The following is a 6,711-nucleotide window of genomic DNA, read 5'->3' as shown; positions in this document are numbered from 1 at the left end:
TTTCACGTGCACACTTGATCTAACACATAATTTACGGTGTGCTGGGCTATACATACTAAAAATAAACATTAATATATAGCAGTTACAATAGATAAGGTAGTGCTTTTGTTAGTCCATATTGCATGTCCTATTCACCAACTATGGAGGTATCTTACATACTTCGGATACTTAGAGAAATAATGTTAGGTGAATAGCCTTTTGGCGAGATCTTTTTTTGGGTGAAATGTAAGTTTTCATTCATCCAGTAATATTTACAGAGTACTCCGAGCATACCCGGAGAGATACAAAAGGACCCTCACTAAAGTTTAAAGAGCAATTAAGCCGTGTGGGAAAAGTGTCAAGAGGAACCTATACACTGTTATCTTCACAGAGATAATAAGCCCCTAGGGATTGGGTTTAGCGCCTTCAAAGATGACTTCATTGCGATGTCTCCAAAGGGTGTGACCCATGCATGCCAAAGCTAGATGTCGCGCTTTGTTATGAATGGAGGAGCAGATTTTCTCCTTCTTTACCCATTTCACTGAGCTGAGCAGGGTGGACATATGTCGGTTAATCACAAACCATTGGCGGATATGGGACCAAACATAGTTGCTGAACGGACATTCAAAGAAAAGGTGTTTAGCCGATTCCTTGATGTTGATGCAAAGTGAGCACAGATCTTCCTCATGGAGGAATCCAAGTTTGTCCCTTGTAGCTAATCTGCCGCACAAGCCAAGCAACAAAATAAACGAGTATTTCGGTGGGATGAAAGCCTTCCATATAAATGATTTCCAAGGCTGTCTTCTAAGTTTCGGTATGAAGTACTCATATGCTTTCGACGTTTGGAGACCCTTAGTGGTAGCCCATCCCATCATATGTTCAATTGCTGTCGCCGGGTGACCCAAAAGCAGTGACTACCCTATTCCGGATATCAGCAAGTCGTTGAACGAGTGGAGAATCCCCCTTCTTTGGTTGCCAGTCCCAAATCGAGGTACCTCTAAGGTAGACACCGTTGACCCACTGCACCCACAACGTGTCTGCCTTGCGGTGGATGTTCCATAGGATGTGTGCAAGGAGCGCAACATTCCAAGATTGAATGTGCCTAATACCGAGACCGCCTTCCTCCTTGGGATGGCATATTTCCTTCTAAGCAACTGGTGCCCTCCTTGAGTTCCATAGAAAATTCCTACAAAGTCGATGAATTTTCTCGATGACCGCTGCTGGAAGAGGGAAAACTTAGAGCCAAAAGCACTCCACGCCCTGAATAACCGAACTGATAAGTTCCAGTCGGCCTTCATAAGATAAGGTTTTGGATTTTCACTTCGAAATGCAGTTGGCAATTTGATCTACAAGCGGTGAGTAGTTGTTGACTGAAAGCCTTTGTGCCGCTAGTGGAATGCTAAGGTATCAGATTGGCATCTCGCCTCTCGCAAACTCTGTCCTAGCGAGAATCTCGTCAAGCTCCTCATTCCGGACGCCCGCTGTAAAAATGCATGATTTGGAGGTATTGACGGAAAGGCCGAATGCGTCCCTAAACTCTTGCAGGCATTCCATCAAGACGTGGATAGATGGAAGGTCTTCTTCAGAGAAAAGAATCAGGTCGTCGGCAAATAGGAGGTGCGTGATTTTCAAGTTTTCACATTTTGGGTGATAGTTGAAGTCTGAGCTGAAAGTCTTCCTCTTGACCAATCTGGAGAAGTATTCCATGCTAAGAAGGAAGAGGGCCGACGACATCGGGTCTCCTTGCCTTAGGCCTTTCTTCCCCTGAAAAAACCCGTGGAGGGAACCATTCAAAACCACTGAAAACGATGAAGTGCCGACACATTCCATAATCCAAGATTTAAACTATTGGGGGAAAACCATACCCGTGGAGTACTCGAGAGAGAAATGTCCACGAGACCGAATCAAATGCCTTGCGAAGGTCGATGTTGATAGTACATCGAGGTGAAATCCGCTTCTTCGAGTTCGGCCGTACCATTTCTTGGGCCAGAAAAATATTGTCTGTGATATTACGACCGCCAACAAACGCAGCTTGGTAGCGGTCTATTAAGTGCTCCAACGCGGGGGCGAGTCGGTCCGAGATAATTTTTGTGATGGCCTTGTAGATGATGTTGCAACACGAAATCAATCGGTAGTCGGCAACAGAGGTGGAATGCTCTGATTTGGGCACGAGAGCAATGATGGTGTGGTTGAGTTGCCGTAGTATCCGTGCACTCCTAAAGAAATTCAAAACCGCCCTGCATAGTTGATCACCCACCACGTTCCATGCTTTTTTGAAAAAGCATGAGGAATATCCATTGGGGCCGGGTGCCTTGTTGTCGTTAATATTGAAGATGGCTTCCTTGACCTCCAGTGCTATGACTTCCCTACAAAGTTATTCAGTAAGCTCGGAGGAGAGTTTGGGGCCCCAATCGAACACACCGTCATCGATTGGGATGTTGTGAGCCTCGGTGCCCAAGAGTGATGTGTAGTAATCAGCGAACTCTTGGGCAATCTCATCGGCAACAGTGATAATAGTCCCGTCAGCTCTAGTGACTGTCGTGATGGAATTTCTAGCAGCGTTCCGTTTCACCATATCATGGAAAAATTTGGTGTTTCGGTCCCCCTCTTTGAGGTAATGGATTTTGGCTTTCTGGTAGAAGAAGTGTCGTTCGGCCTCGGCAAGGAAAATGGCCTTCCTCCTAAGATTTCCCAAAGACTCCCGAAGCGGTACATCTCCCGGATTGCTTTCAAGTTGGTTCTGAGCATCTTGCAGTGCAAGGTCAGCCTCTTTGGCCCTGGTGGAGATGTGGCTGTAGTTTTGTGTGTTGAAAGCTTTCAGTGCACCTTTGAGTGATTTTAGTCTCTTGCAAAGGCTGAATTATGGCGTCCCCTCCACATTCAAGTTCCATCGTTGTTCAACAGTAGTCAAGAAGTCCGGATGGTCTGCCCACATATTGAAAAAGCGGAATAATTTTGGCTTAGTGGGTGTATGATCGAAGATAGTGACAATACCCGGGGAGTGGTCTGATAGGTATTTCGGTGGGTTGAAGTGGGCGCCGCAATGTAAACCGACCTTGAGCCATTCGTTGTTGGAAAGGACTCAGTCAAGTTTGTACCATACAGGGTTGCTTTCGTTGTTGGAATACCATGTGTAATAGCAACCCATTGTGGGAACGTCAAGCAGTCCAAATGCTGCACAACTGTCCACAAAGTCCTTGAGTTCATACCAAGTTGGGGCCACTCCAAGCTGCTTCTCCTCGGGAGATTTCACACAGTTGAAATCGCCCACAATGAGCCATGGCATGCTTATCGACTGTCCCAATTCTGTAAGCTTTTCCCACATACTCCTTCTATTGACAACAGAATATAGGCCATAAGTAAACGAGATATAGAATGAGAGTTGAGAAGACTTATTCGTGGCATAACAGTGGATCACTTGCGGTGAGATATCCTCCGGTTGAAGGTTGATAACTATCGGGTTCCAAACCACAAGGATGCGTCCACCGGCAATAGTGTCAAAGTTGTTGGCTTGGCAGCATCCCGGAAATGATCGGCTAAGAAATGTCGGAATCTTTGATGCTGCAAGCTTTGTCTCCAAAATGCCCAAGAGGCAAAGCTGGTTATGCTTGATGAGGTGGGCTACCCCATTGTGTTTGAGAGGCCGGTTGAAGCCCCTCACATTCCAAAAAATCAATTTTCATGGGGATCGAGGGGGAGACTCCCTCCTGCTTGCTTCGTTGGTTTACTGAACGTCATTGCAGTCTTATTAGTCTTGATCCCGGCCATTGCGTGTTGAGTGATCTTCGGGGAAGTAGTTGATGAGCTATCTGAGTCTGTCGGTAAGGGAACCTCCCTATCTTGAAGTTTGAGCGAATGCGGTACTTTCGTGCTCACTCGTCCCTTATCCACCTTGCTAGCTGTTGGTGATGTTGGTTGGTGTCCCTCCACTGCTGGTTTGGTTGTTGTATCTATAGCTTTGCCCTTGTTCCTCCTTTGGACGAGAGTCCACTCAGTGGTCTGTGTTTTCTTTGCTTCTGCCTGCTTGGTAGGTGCAGTAGCCGGGGCAGGTGCAGCAGCCACGGCCGGTAGATATGCGCCTTGGCATGTCTCCTGCAGGTGGCCGAATCTGTGGCAGTCAGTGCGAAACTTGGAGGGTGAACTCGTATACGATCGGTCTTTTCTAGGTTATGCCGTTTGGCATAACAAACTCCACTTGGTCGACGAGCCTTTTGGAAACATCAACCTCTACCAGCATTCTGGAATACGATACCCTTTCCATTTTCATCGTAAGGGAATCCATGGCAATGGGAATGCCAATCCTAGAACCAATCTTCTCGAGCGCATTAGGGTGCCAACACTCAAGGGGGAGTGATGGGAGGGTGGCCCAAACCGGTGTTAGGCTGATATCGTCCTCTTTAAATTCGAAGCAATCCATCATGTGCTTAAGAAGTAGGGGATGTCCATAAACGAAGTAGGGTCCACCGGACAAAATCAGCTGTCTATCCTCCTCACGGGCAAAATGAAAGATTAACCAACTGCTCTCGTGCTGTTGGAAACTGGATCTCTAAGATTGGGACAATGCCCGGATCGCCTTTAGTCTTGGGAACTTGCCGGCAATGTAGCCGACGAGGCAGAAACCCAGTTTCGATCGGACATCAAGCAAATCATTAAGCCCCAAGGTGAGGGGACCATCATCAACTGCAAACATGGAGAGTTTGCTATCGTCAGTGAGCTTACGGTTGCTGCTGAATAATCCTGCAAATGAGACAGTTTTCTTGCCGGCATTTACAGCGGTAGTATCTATTGTCGGTTGTTTATCATCCGGCTGGAAAGCAGTTGCATTCGGGGCATCGTTCTTAGTGATAAAGGAGGGGGAATCCTCCATACCTGAGATAAAAACACTAAAACTCGAAGGATTAACCTTACCGGAATTGGTGTTGGCGTCGGCTTGCCGGTCGGCCGGCTGATGGTCAGTTGCAGTTGATTTGACGGCTTCAGCTCCTGCCGACGGCTGGTCGGAGTGCTGGCCAGCAGCAGCATCCGCTTCAGGTTTCCTTAGCTGCTTGGTTTTGGCCATAGCAGGCAGTGGATGTGAAACGGATGCACCATCGGAAGTGGTATTGGCATCAAGTTGTTGCTCGGCCGGCTGTCGGGCAGTTGCACCTGTTTTGACAGCTGCAGCTTTTGCCGACGGCTGGTCGTAGTGCAGGCCGACAGCAGCAACCATAGCAGGTTTCCTTAGCTTATTGGTTTTGGCCATAGCAGGCAGTGAGTGTGAAACGGCTGCAGAAACAACTGCAGAATAGTGGCAGCAGCAGGGCAGTTATGCAGCACTCAAAAATTCAAAATTCAAACCCTCCGGCCACCAGAAATTCAAAATTCAAACCCTCCAACCACCGGATAAAGGCCTGAGAAGTTGGTGGGAGGTGCGCAACGGTAGCAGAATATTGAAAATGCAGCAGCAGGGCAGCTATTGAAGCTGAAATTCAAAAATTCAAAATTCAAAATTCAAATTCTCTATCCACCTGAAATTCAGAGTTTAATCCTCCATCCACCGAGAATGATTGTGGCTGAAGAAAGTGGTGGAAGGTGCATAGCGGTAGCAACAAAAGGCTACAATTTGCAGGAAACTTGCGCCAGAGCAGCAAGCAAAGAACCTGCAGTAGAAACAGTTTCTCCGGCAAGACAGTAGGTCGTGGAGGTTTTACAGCTGGCAAGACGTCTTCAAAACTCAAAATCATTTGGTAGAAACGATGAGCAACGAAAGGAAATGCGATTAATCGGTCCAAAATTTGCAGAAATTTGAAGAAGATCCGTTAGAGAGCAAAACAAGGTTGAGGCACTCTAGAGAGAAAACTTTTTAGAGAGAGAAACACTCATGATCTCACACTACTGAGAGCTATTTCTTCCTTTTTGGCGAGATCTTAATTATATTGTTTGTGGAGGTCTTTTTAGATTTCCTTTAAGATGATTCCATGCAAATGAAGGTCTCTAATTGTTGTTCCAAAACATATTGAACAATTTTTATTGGTACCAACACTTAAATGAGTATGCTTTGAATCTCTAATACAAAACCTGCAAAATACACGATTGCTAGAACCACGTAGGGTGAATTCTCAACAATGACTCTCCGATACTTAAATTAGTCCATGGTTGAAGAAATGAAGGAGATAATAAGAAAAGGTAGGGAGCATAAACTAATACTTGTAATATGGAGGGCAATATATATAAGGGGTCCTAATTGTACGATTTGACGTGTATTGTAGATGTTAAAATGATCTAACGATTACCTGGATCGCACAAATTAGAGTCAAAACAGTGGAAAATGTGGTCTAAGCAAACTAAAGCTAGAACTCTATCAGAAGGATGGATGCCATTTTTACTAAGTAAACACAGATACCTTGGTACTTAGGCAATATTGCAGATATAAGGGTTACTATGGCTAGACTTTGAATACTGGCCGTCTAAGGGCTCTCTGGAATCTTTATACAGTTAGAATATTATGTTCTCATAAGTGAGTTTTTGAAAAGACCTTAGACATACCCCTAAGGAAGGTCACTCATAAAACCCTTCTTCAAATACCATATAAATAGGATCTCTATTGCTTTTGAAGGTCTTTAATGACTTATTATGAATCCCCACGTCACTATATAACGAATAAGTATACAAATTAAATACATATACCCATATTAAAACAACACATTTATACATTGTGTGCGTTACACATAAGCGTGTACAATGCACACTTTG

This window comes from Sesamum indicum, linkage group LG4 (assembly GCF_000512975.1).
Source record: "Sesamum indicum cultivar Zhongzhi No. 13 linkage group LG4, S_indicum_v1.0, whole genome shotgun sequence".
Classification (NCBI taxonomy): Eukaryota; Viridiplantae; Streptophyta; class Magnoliopsida; order Lamiales; family Pedaliaceae; genus Sesamum; species Sesamum indicum.
This window is presented reverse-complemented; position numbering follows the sequence as displayed.